Source organism: Choloepus didactylus, chromosome 12 (assembly GCF_015220235.1).
Source record: "Choloepus didactylus isolate mChoDid1 chromosome 12, mChoDid1.pri, whole genome shotgun sequence".
In the NCBI taxonomy this organism is placed as follows: Eukaryota; Metazoa; Chordata; class Mammalia; order Pilosa; family Megalonychidae; genus Choloepus; species Choloepus didactylus.
The window spans coordinates 54,466,727-54,490,546 of record NC_051318.1 but is presented as its reverse complement, the minus strand read 5'-3'; the positions used below and the strand labels follow the sequence as shown (position 1 = coordinate 54,490,546).

Below are 23,820 nucleotides of genomic sequence, written 5' to 3'. Positions count from 1 at the left end.
TGGGCTTTTCTTTAAAAAGTGCCAATTTCCTACTTTTCTTTTTCTCTGAAATGACCTAGAATCTTAAACCGATGAATCAACAACGACAACAACAATAACAAAAACCTAGAGGCCAAATTGTGATATTCTAATATAATTCTCTGTCAAAGAAACCAGAGTTCTTTAGGGAAATAGATGAAATCAGGCAAAGAATATGTTTAAGATAAGCTTGGAAAGATTTGTCATAACAGAAAGCAATGAAAACTTCAAATACTATTACAGACATGTGAAAAGGCAAAAAAGAGCAACTTGTAAAAAGATGGAGCAGTTTGCACATCATATGATCAAATGTGTATAAAACCTGGATTTTTTCCTCATGTTTAATTTTTTAATTAAAAATTTTTTTTCAACTAAAAGGATGTTGGTGAACAAATTATTTGACAAATAATGAGAACTGAGCAAGTATTCATCTGATTTTCTCTATTTTTTATGCCTCAGTGTATCCAAATAGTGGATATTGATGGGTTTCTCTTTACAGAGTCATTCCAGCTAATAAATAAAAATGACAAAATCATGGAATCAACATTTTCTATCCTTGATGAACTAATAAATAGAATCATTTTCAACATTGTCTGATAACATTATCAAAAGAGAAATATGAGATACCTCTTGATGGAAGTTCACATCACCTTCTAAAAAATATTCTGGTTAGAATCTGATAAACACTCTGGATCTAACTATCAATTTTCAGGAAATTAACTGACTTTTGTTAAATGATGCCTCCAGGATGCAGCTGACAAAATCGTGAGTGTAGGGCACTCTACAAGGCAAATGAACCAGTTTCTTTAAAAATTCATATATTGTAAGGAAGAAAAAATAGAAATGAAATCTTTAGAGTAAATTAAATTTAATTGGTGTATAAACCAACTGTTATAAATGGAACTTGCTTGGGTTCACACAAACACAATTTAAGGAAAAAATAAAAATTGGGATATGTAAACACTGGCTCATTATTTTGAGATTTTAAGGAATTATTTTATAATTGTAATTTAAAAATCATTATGTTTATGTTTTTAAATATTTTTCTTTACTTATGTACATTAAAATATTACCAGATAAAATATAAAAATACCTGAGATTTCCTTCTAAATGAACCAAGGTATTAAAAAATATAATGTGACCTCCTTTGGTGCAGTATTCTTCCTGTTTCTCCCATATTGGATTTGTTGCACTTCTTGGACTTTGGGCTTATAGCTTTCCACAAATTTGGATAATTTTGGCCATTATTTCTTCAAATATTTTTGTCTCTATTTTCTTCTCTTGAACTTTGTAGATTCCAAAGTATGTGTCTGTTTGGGCCAGTAACTACTCTGTTAGATTTATCATTTTCTACTCTGTTAGATTTTGTTACTTGTACCCAAATGTATCATAAATGAAAAAAATATATACATAAACTCATAGCATAAATATAATAAGTAGAACAGAATTTTTGAAATCTTAACGTTCGTGGAGATATCAAAATAGAAAGATTTGGCAATGAACAAATTTTACTGGAAAGATATAATTAAAAGCAAATATGTCCAAGTCCAACATTGTTCTTGGCTACAGGTCAAAAGCTTTTCAAGCTGTTTTGAATTTTTTTTATGTATAAAATTAAGGAGTGGACAAATGTATAGTTTTCTGTCCAGATAAGAAATCTAAGTTCTAATATATAATTTTTAATAAAGAATGTGTATAATGACATTGAGTAGTCTGTGGAAATGGCATATTTTGACATAAAACATTCACACCTAGCATTCATTAGAATGATAGGACTGAATTACTTTGTCCTGTACAAATCTACAAAATTTATGGACTTTTAGATCTTTGTGGATTTAAAATATCTAAAAGGTTTTGGTTTTCTTTGTATGAATAAATATGTATTTTCATGAGTAAAAAAACACAATTACAAAACACATGGAAAAAGAAGAAAATCTGACCCATGTTCCAGAAAAAAATAATGCAAATATAAACAGATCACAAAACGTCTCAGATGATGAAAAGAGGAGATATCTCCTTTAAAGAAGCTATTACATGACTTGAAGGAAATACTGATCATGATTAGTGAACAGATTTGGCACCTCAGCAGCAAAATACAAATTATAAAATAAGACCAAATGGAAAGTCTGGAAAAAATGTGCAAATTTAGGAATGGAAATTTACTGGATGAATTTATTAGTTAGTTGAATATGGCAGAAGAGAAAATAGAATTTTAAGGCTGATAATAGACATTAATCAGTCTGAGGAACAGAAAGAAATGAATGAATCCTTAATAAACTATGAGGCAATATCAAGCATGTAGTTTACTGTCATTGGGGTTGCAGAAGGAGAAGAGGGAGAAAATGGGAGAGAAAAGCATTTTTTAAAAGTGCTAAAATTTTCCAATTTTTTCTAAAAACATCAACTTAAAGATCCACAAAGTTCAGGGAATGCCGAATTTGGGTATATTCAAAGGAAACCGAGGTGCATCATAGTCAACAATTGAAAAGCAAAGATCAAGAGAATATCTTGAAATCTTCCACAGATTAAGAGACAATCAATGGCTTACATCTAAAAAGTTACAAGGGAGTCCAGAAGGCAGTGACATATATTCAGGAAAATAAACTGTCAGTGAAGACTCTATATTAAATTAAAACACCTATCAAAAGTAAAAGAAAATTAAATAAATTTTCAGGTCAATTATTGGTATGCAAATTGATTGTTAGCAGACCCACTCTGCTAGCATCTGTAGTTATAATATTATTATAAATGTAAAGTTTTAACCCTGTGTTATGGGATTTATGTGGGCTGTAGAAGGAAAATACATATCAGTGATAACACAAGATGGTGGATGGTAAATGGAATTTACCTTTCATCAGCAAAGTTCTATATGATTCTAGTATTTTTTGATAAAAATTATTTCACCTGCTGTATTGCTCGCTATATACTCAGTATAATTATAAGTTTTGTGTGGGAAAAGAATGCATAATATCTTTCTGTCTGCTAAATACATCATCAGTTGAGAGAGGTAAGATAAAAATCTCCTTCTCTACATAGGTATTTTTTTGGTGTCTTACTCTTTTAAATCACTTTTCTTATATATTTTAAATATTATTTTAAATGCATAAAAAGTTAAGACTTTTCATCTATTTCTATTGATGGTTTTATCATTATTTAATTATTCTTTTCTATTAGTCTGCCTCAAAATCTATTTTATCTATTTATTAAGTTTTTATTGGAAAATGCTCTTTCTGTGTTTGTCCTAGAAAATGAAATTTGTTTATCACAGAGGTCACTAGAATTGAAAATGATCTTAAAATATTTTATAAGAACAATGCATTATGTATTAATATTTCTAGTCAATCATAATTCAGATTTCATATATTTATCACTGTATTTTAATTACTATTTTTTCTGACTTCTGTGTGAAATCAATTATTTTAATCCTAGATACATTTCTCTTCCAATGCATATAGATTTTCATAATGTTTTTACATGAATATTATGTTTGTTTATGCTATGATGTTTTTCTGCTCTACTAGAAAATATAACTATAAGCAAATTTTTTCTGTTCTTATATTAGAGATACAACATTACTCTGAGAAATATAAATAAAATATGCAAGTGATATGAAATGATAATATATGCTATAAATAGTTTCTTATTAATGAACATTAGAAAGAACTTATGATAGGGCATGCACTCCCTTTGAAGAAAATACTGATGATTAAGAATAAATGACATTTATATAAAACTATGATTAAATCTTCAAAGTTCTGTCATTAATGTAAAAGCAACATTTTATTCCTTTTCCCAATGTCATTTGAGACTGCCTGAATTAGGCAGTTTCTGTTGCTTTTTTTTCACAGCAGGCACCTCTTTTAAAAGCATGGTAATTACTAAGAATTTAGTTGAATTTCTTTGAAAACAAAATGATTCACATATTTCAAAGTTACATAATGTATGTGAGCATGGTTTTATTGTGTTTTTTGTAAAAATGCCAAATGACCTGAAGTTTGCTTGAAAAATTGCTGAGGAACAACTGTGATACACAGAACATATTTTAAGAAACCCTGCTTACTCAGGGAGCTAAGATGGTGGCATAGAGAGGAGTGGAAACTAGTTAGTCCCCTTGAAACAACTAACAAACAACAGAAACAATTAATAAATACCCTGGAATAACTGCAGGGAGGCAAATGTGACTGTCCATTCATCATACATCAACTGGAATTGGGAGGAATCGCAGCGTAAAATCTGTAAGTAAAAACTGCAGATCTGAGTGGAGAGCCCCTCCCTCATGGAAGCCTCATGGAGCTAGAGAGCAGCACTCTCTGAAGAAGCAAATATACCTCAGCCCAGCTCCAACTGGGATTTTAATGTTAACTGCTCAGTACAGACTGCAAATCCTCAACAAGCAGACAGAGGCTTTTGGCGATGACTGGCCTTGGAGAGTCAGGGGGCATATGTGTCTTAGATGAGGAGCCCAAAGGATCAGGTGCTATCTCTGGCCTATGGGTGAATCTGGGGGCTTTCTGTCCCTTTCTCTCTTTCTCAACCTGGGCAGCTCAGTGGAGAAAGCCTCAACCATTTTCAGCTTGCAGGGCTCTGTAGTAGAGAAAGCCTCAGCCATTTTAAACTTGCAGCACTTTGACCCAGACAAGGGTGGAGATAGCAGAGTCAGAGAATCTATTTATTTGCAAATGACCTCTCTCTAGGGGGCATATCTTTCCAAGAGGAAAGAGGTGAGGCCCAGCTCTACTACCCACCTTCTATTCAGAACTAGATCACAGAGCCTGGGGAAAAGAGCCATGGGCCACACCCCCTTACACCAGCCTGTGACAGGCTGACAGATGCCACCTGCTGGGCAGAAAAGCACAGGTTGTGTCAATCCTCTAAGACACACCATCAGGGAAACTGGATACTGAATATTTCCTCCTTCTGGGACCTGAGCCAGTTCTCATCTGGGAAAACCTGATTGGGGTGGCCAAGGAGGTCAGATGCCTAGACAACAGAAAACTACAACCTACACTAAGAAAAATGAAGTTATAGCCCAGTAAAAGGAACAAACTTACACTTCAACTGGGATACAGGAATTTAAACAACTAATGCTAAATCAATTCAAAAAGTTTAGGGAAGATATGGCAAAAGAGATAAAGTCTATAAAGAAAACACTGGGCATACATAAGGCAGAAAATGAAAGTTCCAAAAAACAACTGGCAAAATCTATGGAAGTGAAAGGCACAACACAATAGATGAAAGACAAAATGGAAACATACAATAGTAGACCTCAAGAGACAGAAGAAAATACTCAGGAACTGGAGAACAAGGCAACTGAAAGCCTACACACAAAAGAACAGAAAGAGAAAAGAATGGAAAAATATGAGCAACGTCTCCAGGAACTTAAGGACAAAATGAAATAAAAGAATGTACATGTCATTGGTGTCCCAGAAGGAGAAGAGAAGGGAAAAGGGGCAGAAGCAATAATAGAGAAAATAATCAGTGAAAATTTCCCATCTCTTATGAAAGACATAAAATTACATAGCCAAGAAACACAGCACACTCCAAACAGAATAGATTTTATTAGGTCTACACCAAGACACTTAATAATCAGATTATCAAATGTCAAAGATAAAGAAAGAATCCTGAAAGCAGCAAGAGAAACGCTGTCCATCACATACAGAGGAAGCTTAATAAGAATATGTGTGGATTTCTCAGCAGAAACCATGGAGGCAAGAAGGAAGTGGTGTGATATATTCAAGCTACTGAAGGAGAAAGCCACCAACCGAGAATCCTGTATCTGGCAAAACTATCTTTCAAGTATGAGGGAGAGCTCAAAATATTCTCTGACAAACAGACAATGAGAGAGTTTGTGACCAAGATACCTGCCCTATAGGAAATACTAAAGGGAGCACTACAGACTGATAGGAAAAGACAAGAGTGAGAGGTTTGGAACACAATTTTGGGTGATGGTAGCACAGTAATGTAAGCACACTGAACAAAGATAACTATTAATATGGTTGAAAGATGAAAGTTTGGAGCATGTGGGACACCAGAAGAAAAGAGGAAAGATAAAGACTGGGACTGCATAACTCAGTGAAACCTAGAGTGTTCAACAATTGTGATAAAATGTACAAATATGTTTTTCCACAAGGGAGAACAAACGAATGTCAACCTTGCAAGGTGTTAAAAATAGGGAGGTATTGGGGGAAAAATATAATCAAAGTAAACTAGAGATTATAATTAACAGAATCATTGTATTATGCTTCCTTTAATGTAAAAAAGGCAATATACCAAAGTAAATGCAGATGAGAGGGGGACATAGGGGAGGGGTGTGAGACTCTTGGCATTGGTGGTGGTGTCTATTTTTTCTACTTTGATATAAGGATATCTTTCCTTTTGCTGCTTCCTAACTTTCATGGTTTTTTTTTTTCCTCTCTTTCTTTTTTCTTTCTTTTGTCTCTCTACCTTCCTTGACTCTTCCTCCTGCTTTGTGGAATAAATGTAGATGTCCTTATATAGATAGTGGTGAGGGTGGTGAACACATAAATATGTGACTCTACAGGGAGCCATCAATTATTTACTTAGGATGCAATGTACGGCATGTGCACAAAACCATCTTGAAAAAAAAAAATGAGTTCATGCTGAAAACTTGAGGGCAATATACTGAGTGAAATAAGCCAGAAACATAAGGACAAATATTGCAGGTTCTCACTGATAGGAACTAATTATAAAATAAAAACTCACAGACATAAAATACAAGTTACCAAGGTATAGAACGAGGCTAAAGCATGGTGAGCGGTTGCTTAGTATGAGCAGAATGTTCAAGTAGGTTAAACTTAAATGTTTGGAAATGAACAGAGGTGATTGTAGCACATTATGAGAATAATTAACAGTGCTGAATGGTTCAGGAATGTGGTGGAAAGGGGAAGCTCAGAGTCATGTATGCTACCAGTAGGAAAGTTGGAGGTTAAAAGATGGGAATGTATAAAACAGAAAGCCTCATGTTGGGCAATGTTCGAGATTAACTGTACAAGTATTAGAAATCTCTTTCATGAATCAGAACAAATGTATGACACTACAGCTTGAAGTTAATAATAGAGGGACATATAGGAAAGAAATATATACCTATTGTAAACTATATACTGCAGTTAGTAGTATTTCAACATTCTTCTATAAACAGTAACAAATGTACTATACCAATACTATGAGTCAACAATGGAGTGGGGGTGGTTAGGGATATGGAAGGATTTGTTTCCTTTTCATTTTTTTTCTTCTTTGTCTTTCTTTTCTGGAGTAATGAAAATGTTCTAAAAATTGAATAAAAATTAATTGTGGTGATGGATGCACAGGTGTATGATGGTACCAAGGGCAATTGATGGTATACTTTGAATCTTTGGATAATTGTCTGTTATGTGAACAATCACAATAAAATAAATCAAAAAAAAAAAAAAAAGGAACCCTGCTATGAGAGTTTATAAAAAACATTGGTAAGAAACTAATAGATTCCTGAATTTGAACTGGGTATTGAAGATTACAAGGTAGTATGGATCATACTAGGTTAAAAATTAAGTACCCCTCACCCCCTTTCCCATAAGGAATGTAAGTTCTCAATTTGTTTTGTTTTCCTCAAAAAAATGGAACAAAATGCATATTTTTAATTGAAAGTTCTAATTTAAATATTTGGTTTTCAAAATAGATTTTTAAACTCCATCACTTATGTAAATGATTCTGATTTTTCTCATTTGAGTGTCAGGCATTTGTGCAAGGCCAAGAACTTTCATCAAGCCTTATGATCTTGTATAAAATGGTTACCATAAAATAATATTTCAGATTATTGGAAGTTATCAGCAATGAATGTTTTAAGACGTTATTGAACTGCAATTTAATCTATTACTCCATTAGACTTTAGATCAACATGAACTAGTTCTGTTAGAGTAGCTTTACCTTGAGACTTATAGGTATTTCCAGCCATAATTCAGCAATTAAAAACAACAAGAATGGAAAACCAACATCAACTGGACTGTATCCTAGACATTAATTTGTGTGCAAATACTCTTCTGTCATATTTACCAAACCACAAATCACTTGCTATAATCCATGCATGCAATGGAGTCAATATTGATGCTAAGCAATATATTTTAAGTTTTTAAATTTTTAATGTACATGAGTAACAGGGAGTGTAAAATACAGTAGTATCATACTTTCAGTCATTTTGCATTAATTCCAGGAAGACTAGACAACAACAGAACCATTTAAAAATACTAAATCATAAAGTACATATTCAATCTTATGACAATCTTTCCAATGCAGAATACTTGGTATTACATGTGGAGAAACTATCCTGGACAACATCAAACTATTATTTTTACATATTTGAAAACATTTAGCAAAGAAATTAAAGTGGCTGAAGGTACAATGCATAATCTGTATTAAGCCTAAACATACTCATTATTTTTGTCCCTTCCAAAAATATTTTTTCAACCTTGAGGATTTTCTCAACAGAAACTAGTTTAACCTTTGTTTTATTCTACTCAGCTTAATGGGTTTTTATTGAGAGCCAATTATGTACAGGATCTTAGATACACACTGGGGACTCAAAGGTGAAAATGTTAATGAGATATCAATATGGCAGAGAGTACAATCTGCAACTAAATATAGCAGATAAATATAGCTAAAGGCAGAGTAACATAGGTTCTTCAAAGTTGTAACTAGGATACCAAAGGAAGAGATGTTTATTTTGTGCAAAATCTATATTTTGTGTAGTAAACTGTGCTGGTTTGAATCTATTATGTCTCCCACAAAAGACATGTTCTTTAATGCAGTCTTGTGGGGCCAGACTTATTACTCTTTTGATTAGGGTGGTACCTTTTGATTAGTTTGTTTCCATGGAGATGTGACCCACCCAACTGTAGATGAGACCATTTCATTAGAACATTTCCATGAAGGTGTGGCCCCACCCATCCAGTGATTAGTTCACTGGAGTACTTTAAGAGCTCATGGAGAGGAGAATTTCAGAGAAACTGAGAGACATTTTGGAGAGAAGCTAAGATATGTAATCCAGAGTTTGCCCCCAGGAAATCTAAGTGCTGACACAGACCCAGATGCTTGGAGATGCTGGCTGATGCAGACAGAAAGATGTTTGGAGATGCTAAGCTAAGAGATGATGCCCAGAATTTGCCCTGGAGAAGCTAAGAGAGGACTCCCAGATGCTTAGAGAGGAATGCCCCCAGGAGAACCAAGCAGAGTGCTGAGAGAAACTAAGACAGACAGAAGCCCAGGGATATTTTGTGGAAAGCCATTTTGAAGCACAACCCAAGAGCAAAGGACCAGCAGATGCCAGCCATGTGTCTTCCCAGCTGACTAAGGTGTTCCAGGAGCCTTTGACCTTTCTTCAGTGAAGACATCTTCTTGGTGATGCTTTAGTTTGGACATTTTTATGGCCTTAGAACTGTAAATTTGTAACCTGATAAATCCCCCTTTTAAAAACCAATCCATTTCTGGTATTTTGCATAACAGCAGCTATAGAAAACAGGAATACACACTATTTAATTTAACTTGTATGGTCAGTTTACTCATACACATAATTACAGTTAATTTTGAATAGGGAGTGATATCTGGTTGGTTTGAACAGGTTAGTGTGATGCCCCAATACATCCCAAAATAATTTGGGAAGAGAATAAAAATGTATTTGCAAACCCGCCTTGAGGGACTGGGGGAAAATGTGGAAATAATAAACCTACCCATGTGGGGAATTATTGATTTTCTTACAAGCATTGGAGACTACCAATATAGAAGGCTAAGCCCTCGATCTCAGGGCTTGCCCTTATGATGCTTGTTACTGCAAGGGGGAGACTAAGCCTACTTAAAATTTTGCCTAAGAGTCACTCCCAAGGAAACTCTTTTGTTTCTCAGATGTGGCCTTCTCTTTAAGCCAACTCAGCAGGTAAAGTCACTGCTCTTCCACCTACATGGGACCTGACACCCAGGGGTGTAAATCTCCCTAGACACATGGGCCATGGCTACCAGAGATGAGCTTGGACCTGATATCATGGGACTGAGAAAGTCTTGACCAAAGGTGGGAAGAGAAGTGAAACAAAATAAAGTTTCAGTGGCTGGGAGATTTCAAATGGAGTTGAGAGGTCATTATGGAGGTTATTCTTATGCATTATATAGGTTTATAATATGTTGGAATAATTAGGAGGAAATAAATGAAACTGTTGACTCCAACCCAGTAGCCTTGATTCTTGAAGATGATAGTATAACTATATAGCTTACATGGTGTGACTGTGCGATTGTGAAAACCTTGTGGCTCACACTCCCATTATCCAGTGCATGGACAGATGAGTAGAAAACTGGGGACAAAAAGTTAAATGAATAATAGGGGGGATGGGGGATAGGATGTTTTGGGCATTCTAATTCATTTTTATTTTTATTCATTTTTTTCTTTGGAGTAATGAAAATGTTCAAAAATTGATTGTAGTGATGAATGCACAACTATATGATGGTACTGTGAACAATTGATTGTAAGCTGTGGATGATCATATGGTATGTGAATATATCTCAATAAAACTGAATAAAAAATTATACCTGTGTAATAAATTATAGAATGATTAATCTGCTTGGATGATGTTGGAGGAAAAGATATTAAATTGATGTTAATGGGAAAGATGGTTCATATTACATGAGTAATGTTTTATATTGGCCTTTCATGAACATATATATATATATATATTTATATATATAAATTATCTGACTTAGTTTGTCAGGCTGTGATGGCAAATACCACACAACTGTTTGGCTTAAACAATTGGAATTTGTCTTACAGTTTTGGAGAATAGAAGGCTTGCTTCCTCCCAGGGTCAGAAGTGTTCTGATGCTGGATTGCTGCAGCCCCTGGGCTCCTTGGCTTGCAACTCTCCCACACATCACATGATGATGACCTCTCCTTTCCCCTCTAGATTTCAACTGACTTCCTGCTTCTCTGGCTTCAGGGACTCCTTAAAAGTCTTCCATATTCCAGATTACGGCCCACTCAGGTTCAGTTCATCACACCTTAACTAAAAGTAACAACTTCAAAATGTTCTATTTACAGTGGGCTCACAGTGACAAGAATGGGTATGAAGATAAAGAGCATGTTTATTTTGGAGTACATAATTCAATATACTGCAATTTGCATATTCATTTAACATTGTTGCCTGGAGCCTTTCACATTCAACATTACCTGTTGAACATCAGACTGAGCATGCATCTAAATATGCACTTGTTGATTTCAGCACTTTTCCTTTATTTTATGAGGCCCAAAAATAACTTATTGAAATGCTATAAGGCCTGTACTATTAGTATCCCATTTTATGGACAGGGTAGTGAGGTGCAGAGAAATTAAGCAATTTACCTCAAATAAAAAAATCTAATTGAACCAGGATTTGATCTCAGGCAAGCTGACTCCAGAGTTTATGGACAAACACCTATTAAAATTCAGGAGTTTTAAAACTCAGAAACTCAAACAAGTTCTTTATATGTAAAATTATTAAAATTCAATAATAAATACACATTTGTATACTTTATACAAGTTTTCAATCAACATAAGCAAAATAAAATATTTATCAGTTATTAATTTCTGAAAATATTTTAAAATGAAAATTATCATGGTGACTTTTAAAAGTTATAAAAAATAAATTTATTAAGGGAATGTGGTTACATGACAGAGCACATTATTACAAAAAGAGAAAGAAAAGAAAGCATTCCTTTTAAGGCTAATGTGTTTCTCTAATTATTACTTCATTGGTACTTATGAAGTATAATGTTAGTTTCATTATTGAGAATGATAATTTTTTAATCATCTTTCCATAAATCTTAACTCCATTTCCCATGAATTTTCTAGGCATTCCACTTTTCATAAGTTTTTATATTTTGATGATGATTAACTTTTATGAGTTTATGAAGAAAAAAATTGAACTATGTAGATATAATCATTAAAATAATGAATGCATTGTACTGATTATAAATTATTATAAAATAATTTCCTAAGCTGCTCTAGCAAATACAGTGAAATGGGTTGGGTTAAACAATGGGAATCTATTTGCTCACAGTTTGAGGCTGGGAAAAAGTCAAAATCAAGGTGTCATAAAGACAATTCCTGGTCCTCAGTTTGTCACAGGGCAAAGCACATGGTGGGGCCTGCTGGTCTCTCCCTTCTGTTCTGTGTTCTGTTGATGTTCAGCTTATGGCTGCTCCCTCTGTGGCTTTTTCTCTCCATCTTAAATTCATTCCACTTATAAAGGACTCCAGTATTAGGATTAAGACCCATCCTGACTGATGTGGGTCACACCTTAACTGAAGTGACATCATCAAAAGGTCAGACTCAAAATGGGTTCACACACAGGAATGAATTTGATTTAAGAAGGTGTTTTTTCTGGGGTACATACAGCTTCAAACCACCACAGAGTGGTACCAAGAATAGCTGGGAACTAGAAACCTGTGCTCTGAAGAAACACTCACACTAAAGTTACTTAATTTTAGCATGTCTAAATAGACACTATTTTCAGAATGTGAGAGGATCTGCATTCAAAAATTTCCTCATTTTTCTTCAAAAAGTGGGGAAAAATCATTGGAAGTCATATGAAAGATTTCATATTTTCATCCAAAGCCTTCCAGAGTGAGATGTTTGACAAGCTCTACATCAAGGAAAGTAGACAGCATTGATATCTGTGGCTAAAGTTCAGAATGTCTAAGAGTTACATTTAACCTGTCAATTTCTCCTTAAATTCTTGAACTTTCTTCTTTAGTGCTCTGTAGTTTAGATAATAAATGTGTGATGGTTTGAAACTCTATGTACCCCACAAAGATATGTTCTAAAAGTTAACCCATTCCTGTGAGTGTGGGTCCACTCTAAGTAGGATATTTTGGTGTGTAGCATCTTAACTAAAATGTGACCCACCTTGTTCAGGGTGGGTATTAATACTCTAACTGGAGTCCTTTATAAGAGAATGAAATTCCAACAAAGAAAGAAAAAGCCACAGAAGCAAGAAGCTGAAAGCAACAAAACCTGGAAGAGAAGGGAGAGACCAGCAGAAGGGAGAGACAAGGCCATTGTGTGCCTTGGCATGTGACAGAAGAGTCTAGGTTCACTGGCAGCCAGTCTTCGAGAAGAAAGCATTGTCTTGATGAAGCCTTGATTTAGACATCTTCACAGCTTCAAAACTGTTAGCTTATAAACTAATAAATCTCCATAAAGTCAATGCATTTTATGGTATCTGCAACCTAGCAAACTAGAACAGAGTGTAAACATTAAATAAAATTACTTAGATTCAGACATGAGAAAAACCTAGTAACAACTTGAGATTTCCAGTCTAATTACTTAGTATTTTAATCAAAATAGTCCAACTTTTTTTTTTTGCTTTTGTATTTAGTTTTAACTTATTAGAATCCACTTAAAGGTGTATCTAATGAACATCTAAAGCTCTGCCCCCTCCAAAGACCATGTACAATTTTCCCCTTTAGTTTTTATTTTTATTTATTTCACTATTTGCATAGTTGGGATTTTTATAAGCTCTATTTCAAAGAATATTAATATTCAAGATATGTTCAGTCTGAATTGATTTACTGTAAATATACAATTGGAAAATTAGTTACTTAAAATACAAAATGAATAGATTAATAGAAATAGCTCTCTATTCTAGCCAAGAGTTAAGTTTTCTGAAGTTCTTTTTATTAACCAGTAACTATTAATGAATTTAAAGTGTTAGAGAAATCAACGGTGGGACCAACACAATGCCTGAGGAACAGTTTTGCTTTCTATATTAATTCTACAACATTTTTGTACTGTCTGATAGTAATTTATATTTGAGCATATCTTCCTCACTAGATACTTCTGCCCCCCTCACATGAGGACCTCTTTCCTAGGCTTCTCCTTTCCATGTGGAACAGGTTGCATAGCTTCTCTCTACCTCCTCATCTCTTCCTTTACATGGGAAGCGGAAAGACAGTAAGACTTATCTGGGTCCTAAGTTTGAGAGAAGAATCTAAGTAGGCTTGAAGAGAATAGGCAGGAATGCTGGGGAGCCCTCCTAGTGTGCAGTTAGGAAAATATTTAAATGAGATGAAGTAAGATGACTCAAAGGAGAAGCCATCCGATGTTGCTAGTAACTTTTGAGACAGCAAGTTCAGGAAAGTACTGGGTCTAGGATGTAGCAGATTTTGTAGGTTGAGGAGATAATGGAAAATATGTGTAAGATAGCAGATGTTATAACTTTAATTACAATGCAAGAAAGATTATAATATAATTTATACATGGCTAAAATTAGCTCAGTCCAAACAATATATTCATAACAACTTATACTAAACTATTACTTTCATATTTAAAATGATTAGTATTCTTAATCCACTTATGGCCCTTGATTTCAAGAACATAATTAGTTTTTTTGATCCCTCTAAAACACATTTTCCTTCAATTAAAATATATGAAGAGGTAAAATTTTTCCTACTTTTTGATGCTTGTGCTAAACATATAAAGGTGCTTAGAAAATCTTAAAATAAAATATCTCCAATGTAATTAAAATATTACATCTTCTCTAGTTCCTTAATTAATTAATATGCATCTTAATTATATATCTCACATTCACAGATCTCAACATCTTTAATTTTTTCATGCTTATCCCTAAATTTTAATAGAGAATTCAATGCAACAATTTAAACTCAATGATGCAAACTCCCTGCTACTGGAAGAGAAGAGTAAATTATTGTTATAATTATGAGTTTTACAAAATATACCCTGTATCAGCACAGGAAAGTTTAAAAAAAGTTTTCTGAAAAACTGAAAAATTAAATTGACCTTATTTACATGCTTCAGGTAATGAATCTTCAGAATAGAGTAAATTATCCAATAAGTTAAAAGCAAGATTAAGAACTGCATCATCAGTTCATAAAAGACATAAAGAACACGAGAAAAAAGGAAGAATGTGTGAACTCAATTCCTAATCTCCTTATTTACCTATTCCTTTTTAATTTTCCTCTTATTGCTATGTTAGTTGGCACCCTTTGGAAAAATCTACTAAAAAAAGTGACTGAGGAAAAGAGGATTGCTTTAAGCAGAATTTTAATACAAATGGGATTCAAGTTTAAGTGAAATCTATAAAATTTACTAAATCTGAAAATTCCTACATAATAGGAACATTTTGGCATACCCAGTCATAAGATTTCTTATTTCCCATCATATTCATTTAAAAATGTATAATAGTGGGTGACTTAGGTTTGGCCTGGCTAGCCCTTGAGAAAATATAATTATCCTGTATGAATGTGTATTCAGTATCTTGCATGAATCCTGTGAGTCTGTGTATGTGTGTGCGTGGTTAGTGGTGGGTTTGATATCCCCTGAAGAGAAAACCATCAATTCTCCTCTTGAGAGTAAGTAGGAAAAGAAAACTCTGTTTTAATTCCTTTAGTACTTCTCATTCTTTGTTTTACCTTTTCAGACATTGCCACTTATTAATATAAACTATACTATATCCTTCTAAGCATTTGATACATGGCTTCTTCCTTCCTTTGCATCTTGATTATTTTGCTTTCTATTCAAACTTGTAACCATAGGAACATAATTAATATTATTTTTTTCTTTCTACAACATCTTTCTTTTCTAGTGTTGCCATCTCCAGGTGAATCAGGTAAGTTGACTGAAGCTTATTGAACTGGATGTCTTCTGTTTACTCCATTTCCCTCCTCTCCACCTTTCTGGTCCCTGAAATAGTGACCTGTTTTGACTACACCATTAGGTTTCAATTTCAGTTGAGGCAGTGTGGAGTTTTAGCAGAAGCTCAGTGGGAGAGAGAAGAGCGAACAGAAATATCATTCTCCCAGTTCCCTCTCTGTAGTGTTATCTTGGACTGGTTTTCAAGGTGGTCATCTCCATTCAGCTTTTGTCTTCCAGGTTCTGGTAAATGTTTCTGTCTCAAGCCTCTTCATGCAAACATGGTAACAGACCTACTATTACTAGCTCTGGTATGCTGTGACATACCATTTAAGGAAAAACTATTTCAAAGTAGTGTAGAATACTCTTTCCTAATCCCAAATGTCCAACCTAGACCCTATTTCTAGATTAAGGTACAAAATTTCTTATAATTGTGTGATGATTTCTATTTAAGGCCAGGATATGGCTTCCCGTGCTCTAGAGACCTGTGAACTACTCTTCAGTTTCACCGGGTCCCAGGCTGAGAAGTTCCCCAAATTTAGTTGAATATTCTGCTGTGGCTATTATGAAATTCTTTAAAAATTTTGAATGTGACCCAGATTTTCATTTAAGACTGGAACCCACAAATTATTTAAACATTTTGCTGTTAGCTCTTCTTTCAATTACTAGTACTTATTTGGCAGCACACCTTATAGATCTTTAAAAATAAGTGTAATAATAAAGGAAAACAGGTAGAGATAACCTGAAGCTAATGGGAGATATGAGGAGCACTTATGGGTCTTATCATAATATCTGGATTAAATATTCCACCTTTGTACTGCAGGGGTGGTTTTGAATTTCTTCCAGGAAACTTCCATTTAATTAACAGCAAGGAAACTGGCAGAGCCAAGAGGCTGGAAAAATAAAGGATGAGAAACTCAGATGTAAAACCTTATCTAGGCAAAATATTTGGCTGTGGTTACTTGGCCATGAAATTGACCTGAAGTTATTAATCCATAAATCTTTTAAGATTTTGAAAGAATTACCTTGACATAGAAGTCCCTTTGTAACAACATGCAGCGATTACATTTCATAAGCCATAAACCAACATAACCAAGGAGAGGACTATGAAAATAAATGCCCCAGGAAACAATCCCCACCAAAGTCCAGTTTGGAGGGGGCCATAGAGCTGAATGGACAAGACTTCCTGAAGGACAAAGCCAAGGGCCATAGAAGAAAACAGGCAACAGTAATGTCCTCAGATGACTGAAACAATGGTTGGCAGTTTGACTTAATCTGCTAACCAAAGGGGAGGAAGCTATATTTGTTACCATTTGTTCTCAAAGTTTTATTGTAATAGAACTGTTTCTATTTGGAAAGAAAAAAGACAAATAATAAGTCAAATATCCAAATTAAGAAGCTCGTAAAATAATTGCAAAATCATTTTTAGAGTGAAACATTAGAATGAAAAAGATGAAAAAGATAGGAACAGAAATTAATAAAATTAAATAAAAACAATGGGCTCTCAGAAGAAGATGGTGGCATAGAGAGGAGTAGAAGTTAGTTAGTCTCCCTGGAGCTACTAACAAACAACCAGGAACTACTAGTAAATAATCTGGAATAATGGCTGGGGGATAACCGTGACTATCCACACATCATGCGCCAACCTGGATTGGGAGCAATGCCTGAGATTGCAGCATGGAATTTGTGAGTAGAAACTGAGGACCAAAGCCTGGAGTTCCCTCCCCCATGGCCCAAACTGCAAAGCCTTGCTGTGATATAGAGCAGCATTCTCTGAACAAGTGAATATAGCTTAGTCCAGCTATAGCTAGGGATTTAATTGGAAAATGGGGACTGCTCAAAGCAAGCTACAAACCCACAAAAAGCAAAGGCATTTAGTGATGACTGACCTTGAATAGCCAGGGGACTTCTCTGTCCCAGGAGGGGGAACTCAGAGGACCAGGGGTTATCTCTGGCAGACAGGTGAAACTTCAGGCTATGCACTGTCCCTGAAAGGGGACTTTCTGTTCCTTTTTCTCTCACTCAACCTGAGTGGCTCAGTGGAGAAAGCCTCAGCCATTTTCAGTTCGCAGCACTGTGATCCAGAAAAGGGTGGACATAGCAGAGTCAGAGGGGGAAAGAACCTATTTAAATGCAGAGGAAAACTCCCTAGGGGATATATCTTCCCTACGAGGAAGGAGGTGGTGCCCAGCTCTACCACCTGCCTTCCATTCAGAACCAGACCACAGAGCCTGGGGGAAAACAGCCAAAACAACAGAAACTAAGTGGGCCACACCTCTTTACATCAGTCAGGAGCTACAGGCTGACATGTGCCACCTGTTGGGCAGGTTAGGAAAAGAACAGCAGCATGAGACCTCAAGGGTGTGTCAATTTTCTAGGACACACCCTCAGGAAAACCTGATATTGAATATTGCCCCCTTCAGGGACCTGAGCCCATTCTGGTCTGGGAAAACCTGATTGGGGTAACCAAGGAAACCAGATGCCTAGACAACAGAAAACTACAACTTACATTAAGATAAATAAAGTTATGACCCAGTCAAAGGAACAAACTTACACTTCAACTGAGATACAGGAATTGAAACAACAAAATGCTAAATCAATTCAAAAAGTTTAGGGAAGATATGGCAAAAGAGATGAAGCATATACCAAAAACACTGGGCATACATAAGGTAGAAATTGACAGTTTAAAAACCAACTGGCAGAACCTATGGAAATGAAAGGCACAACACAAGAGATGGAAAACATAATGGAGACATGCAACAACAGATCTCAAGAGGCAGAAGAAAACACTCAGGAACTGGAGAACAAGGCACCTGCAATCCTACACACAAAAGAACAGATAGGGAAAATAATGGAAAAATATGAGCAACATCTCAGGGAATTAAATGAAAACATGAAGCACATGAATGTAAGTGCCATGGGTGTCCCAGAAGGAGAAGATAAGGGAAAAGGGGCAGAAGCAATAATAGAGGAAATAATCAATGAAAATTTCCCATATCTTATCAAAGACATAAAATTACAGATCCAAGAAATGCTGTGTACCCCAAACAGAATATATCTTAATAGGCCTATGCCAAGACACTTAATAACTAGATTATCAAATGTTAAAGACAAAGAGAGAATCCTGAAAGCAGCAAGAGAAAAGTGGTCCATCATATACAAAGGAAGCTTGATAAGACTGTGTGTGGATTTCTCAATAGAAACCATGGAGGCAAGAAGGAAGTGGTGTGATATATTTAAGATACTGAAAGAGAAAGCCACCAACGAAAATCCTATATCAGAAAAAACTGTCCTTCAAATATGAGGGAGATTTTAAAATATTCTCGGACAGACAATGCAACAGTTTGAACAAGTTCCTGTTCTACTGGAAATACTAAAGGGAGCACTACTGACAGATAGGAAAAGACAGTAGTGAGAGATTTGGAACACAGTCTTGGGTGATGGTAGCACAGCAATGTAAGTACACTGAATAAAGATGACTATGAGTATGGTTGAAAGAGGAAGGTTACAAGCATGTGGGACAGCAAAAGGAAAGAGGAGAGCTAAAGACTGGGACTGTATAACTCAGTGAAACCTAGAGGACTCAACAGTTGTGATAAAATGTACAAATATGTTTTTTCATAAGGGAGAAAAAATGAATGTCAACCTTGCAAGGTGTTAAAAATAGGGAAGTATTGGGGGAAAAATACAGTCAATGCAAACTAGAGACTATAATTAACAGAAACATTGTATTGTGCTTCCTTTAATGTAACAAAGGCAATACACCAAAGCTAAATGCCTATAAGAGGGGCATTTAATGGAGGGGTATGGGACTCTTGGCATTGGTGATGTTGCTGACTCTTTATTCTACTTTAGTTTAATGCTATCTTTCCTTTTGTTGCTTCCCAGCTGTCATGTTTTCTTTTTCTTTCTCTTTTCTTTTTCTTTTGCCTTTCTACCTTCTTTGACTCTTCCTCCTTTGTGGAAGAAATGGAGATGTCCTTATATAGATAGTGGTGATGGTGGTGAATATATAAATATGTGACTATACAGGGAACCATTGATTGTTTACTTAGGACAGAATGTATGGTGTGTGCACAAAACTGTCTCTAAAAAATGGGTTGATGAAGAAACCTTGAGGGCACTATATTGAGTGAAATAAGTCAAACGCATTAGGACAAATATTGTGTGGTCTCACTGATATGAGGTAATTATGTCAACTCATAGATGTGAAATATAAGTTACCAGGATATAGAATGAGGCTAAAGAATGGGGAATGGTTGCTTATTATGAGAAGAATGTTCAACTAGGTTGAACTTAAATATTTGGAAATGGATAGAGATGACAGTAGCATGTTATGACAATAACTTAGCAGTGCTGAATGGTGTGTGAATGTAGTGCAAAGCAGAAGCTCAAAGTCACGTATATCACCAGAAGGAAAGTTGGAGATTAAAAGATGGGAATGTGTAAAACAGTGAATTTTGTGGTGGGCAATGTCTGTGATTAAGTGTACAAATATTAGAAATCTCTTTCATGACCCAGACAAATGTGTGACACTATAACTAGAAGTTAATAATAAAAGGGCATATAGGGAAAAATATATACCTATTGCAAACTATATACTACAGTTAGTAGTATTTTAACATTCTTTCATCAATAGTAACAAATGTACTATACCAATACTATGAGTCAATAATTAAGGAGGGGTGGTTATGGGTATGGGAGGACTTGAGTTTCCTTTTTTTTGTCTTTATATTGCAATGAAAATGTTCTAAAAATTAAAAAAAATTAATTGTGGTGATGGATGCACAGCTGTATGATGGTACCAGGGGCAATTGATTTTAGACTTTGGATCTTTGGATAATTTTATGGTATGTTAACAATCTCAAACAAACAGACAAACAAACAAAAACAATGGTAAAATATTCAGGAAAACAAACCCACAAGTCAGTTAATTTATGGGATGGCATTTGGGTTTAATATATGAAGCTATCCAGGCATCACACAGATATATAGTTAGAAAGAAGAGAAATATTTAATAGCCTTTTCATGGATATATGGATAGTCTTCTTTAATACCATACCAGAATGATACAAGTTGCGATTTCTTAAAAATCTATTGTAATGTGGAATCTAAAACTATCAATGAACTTTTTGTACACTCTGGTACATTAAGATCCATTGGTCTATCTTGCAATTGTAATGTATCCTTTACACATTTATGCTTGTTTTATATCATGCTTTCATCATTTGGAAAATGCTTTTTAACATAAAATCCAGACTTTCCAAAATTTTATTTGTGAAAATGCACCCCATATTCACAACCAAGTCAACTTAAAAGGAGAATTAGACATTAATAGAATTTAAACAAACACATGCACACATCCACAATAGCTCCTGAAATGGTTGGGTGAATATGACAAAATCATTTCAATCCCATGTTACCCCGATAATTTCCCCTGTTCTCTAAATTCATAGGCAGGCACTGTCATAATATACCACATAATGTACACTCATCACATAAACATTCATCTCAATACACCAAGTGTCTTGCTTTATTTTTAGGAATGCCTTTTTTCTTTTTCAGGCTATCATACCTTATGATATTTTTAATTAAGTTATAGATTAATATCCATTACACTACTTGAAGAACACTTTATGTGAATCATGCTTTCATAGCACTTAAATTTGCAAAGAAAAACTGAATAGGTGATTTCCCACATAGTGGCAGTGGGGTGGATGAGAGGATGTTCAGGTTGAAACAGAGTAAACAATAATGTCAGTTTTTTAAAACCATTGTGTGTAGGTTCTCTTGAGAATATTTTGACAAAGATACATTGGCAAAGAGTGCTAAATCAACGGGTTTGTTTTAACTATGAGGTTTTCTGCCAATTGTTTTTTGCCAAGGAAAAAAACATAGGTACCCAGCTGAGACTCATGAAAACTCTATGTTCAGTAAAAAAGAAAGAATTTGAAAAATGAACTGACTACAGCTTTCAGAACATTTTTTTTTCCTGATTTTGTTTTATTTTTCCATTTAGACAGTAGCTGATAACACGAATTACTGTGGTTATACCTTTGTGGTTTTATCTCAGCTCTCTATACGATGATATATTTAGGCTGAAATGATCTCCACATGGTTTTGCAGCTATAAAATATTGCTTTATTTGAAGTTTATCCTTGTAATTTTCCTTTTATCAGTATAGCTGGGTGGCACAGAATAGAACCTGTTATAAGGAAGGCTGATCTATATCCATTAGTGCAATTTTTCTTTCAAATTCTGGTTGGTTCCAACTGAATACAGCCCTAACCCTTGAAACTGAGCAGATAAACAGAATTCTTTGCGGTTTAAAATGAAGTTATCTGATACCAGTGTTTTCAGCACTTCATATGTCAAGAGACTTTCACTGTAACTTGAAATAAAGCCAACAGAGCCTGCTGGGCGCTTTGCATCCTGGGAGCTCGGACATATGCCACAATATGTTCTTTTGACAACCTCCATTTACCTAAACCACAGCATTTGATAAATTTGTGGCATACATGAAGACATATTTCTCACTACCCCCATCAGTCACATTCACAAATGTAAACATTATCTGGAGAGTTAGCTTCCTGAAGTGTGCATTGTTTTATGTTTTTCAGAACTTTACCATCTGTCTAAACAGTGCACTTATGGAAAATTCTTTAGATGACATACTGAAGGATTGACTTGTATACTGTATGCTGTTCTCATATTAAAACTCTTCAATAGTTTTATTCAAGAACAATTTCAATATATTTTAACCCAAGAAAATGCCGTGTCTAGTTAGACGGTAACATTGTATGACAGGAAATATTTTAAAAAATTCTGGTACAAAATGCTGTACTTAATTTGTACACTAAAGAATTCTGCTAAGAGCAAATGAATTCATGGAGTTGGAGGCGCCCAGGGTGAGAGACGCTGCAGACTCGGAAGTCAGTGAATAACAGCTCTTCAAGTCTGCAATAAAAAATGGCCTCCAATAAAACTACATTGCGAAAACGAGGAAGAAGCAAAATGGATAGAGTAAAAAAGTTGAAGAGGCAGTGCCTGAAGAATTAGTGGTGGAAAAAGCACTGGATCGACGTGTAGTGAATGAGAAGGTTGAGTATTTCCTGAAGTGGAAGGGATTTACAGATACTGACAATTCTTAGGAGCCTGAAGAAAATTTAGATTGCCCGGAGTTAATGGAAGCATTTCTTAACTCTCCAAAAGCTGGTAAAGAAAAAGATGCTACAAAAAGAAAAGCTTTATCAGACAGTGAATCTGATGACAGCAAATCAAAGAAGAAAAGAGAAGCTGCTGACAAAGCAAGAGGCTTTGCTAGGGGTCTTGATCTTGAATGCATAATTGGTGCCACAGACAGCAGTGGAGAACTAATGTTTTTCATGAAACGGAAAGATTCAGATGAGGCAGACCTGGTGCTGGCAAAAGAGGCAAACATGAAGTGTCCTCAAATTGTAATTGTTTTTAATGAAGAGAGACTAACTTGGCATTCCTGTCCAGAAGATGAAGCTCAGTAATTGTTTGCTTTGCTTTATTTAAAATCTGGATCTTGGTTTTTTGATTTATTAGTGTGAAGAATAACTATGGTCTAATGGTAACCAATTTTGATATGTTTGTTTCAAAGTAGTATTATTGAGGCAGTTTTAAGTTTTTTTGGGGGGTAATGGTTTTGCTTTGTTTCTGCATCAGTATCACTGGTTACTTAGAACAAATAAAAGCTTTCTGTAGCTGCTTCATCTATCAGAAAAGACCATTTGATACCATGCTATATTATTTCTTTTGCATTAGAGAACAGCTTTTCTAGATGTGGGGAAAATTTTCCATAGTCATTATTGCTTAACCCCATATATATGCCTAAGACTGTTCTGACCATTCTGGGTTTTGTGTGTGTGTGTGTGTGTGTGTGTATAAATATATATAAATATATATGTAATTTGTATTTTTATTTTAATTATTATTTTTTACATTCATCAAAAACAAAACCATTCAAAACAAAAATGGCAACTCACAACCATGGATAAATCCATGGTGCTTCTGGGATACCATCATTCTGAGAAAGAAAACACTTCAAATTAAACTGAAAATTTTCCTGAAGTCATAAACTTTCAAATCAAATAGATGACTCAGTAATTAATTGG

At 34.8% G+C, this 23,820-nt stretch overlaps 1 pseudogene; it reads left to right on the top strand.

Moving 5' to 3' along the window:
- The first annotated feature begins 22,648 nt into the window (after positions 1-22,648).
- Positions 22,649-23,199, top strand: LOC119507388 (annotated as a pseudogene).
- Positions 23,200-23,820: the final 621 nt, after the last annotated feature.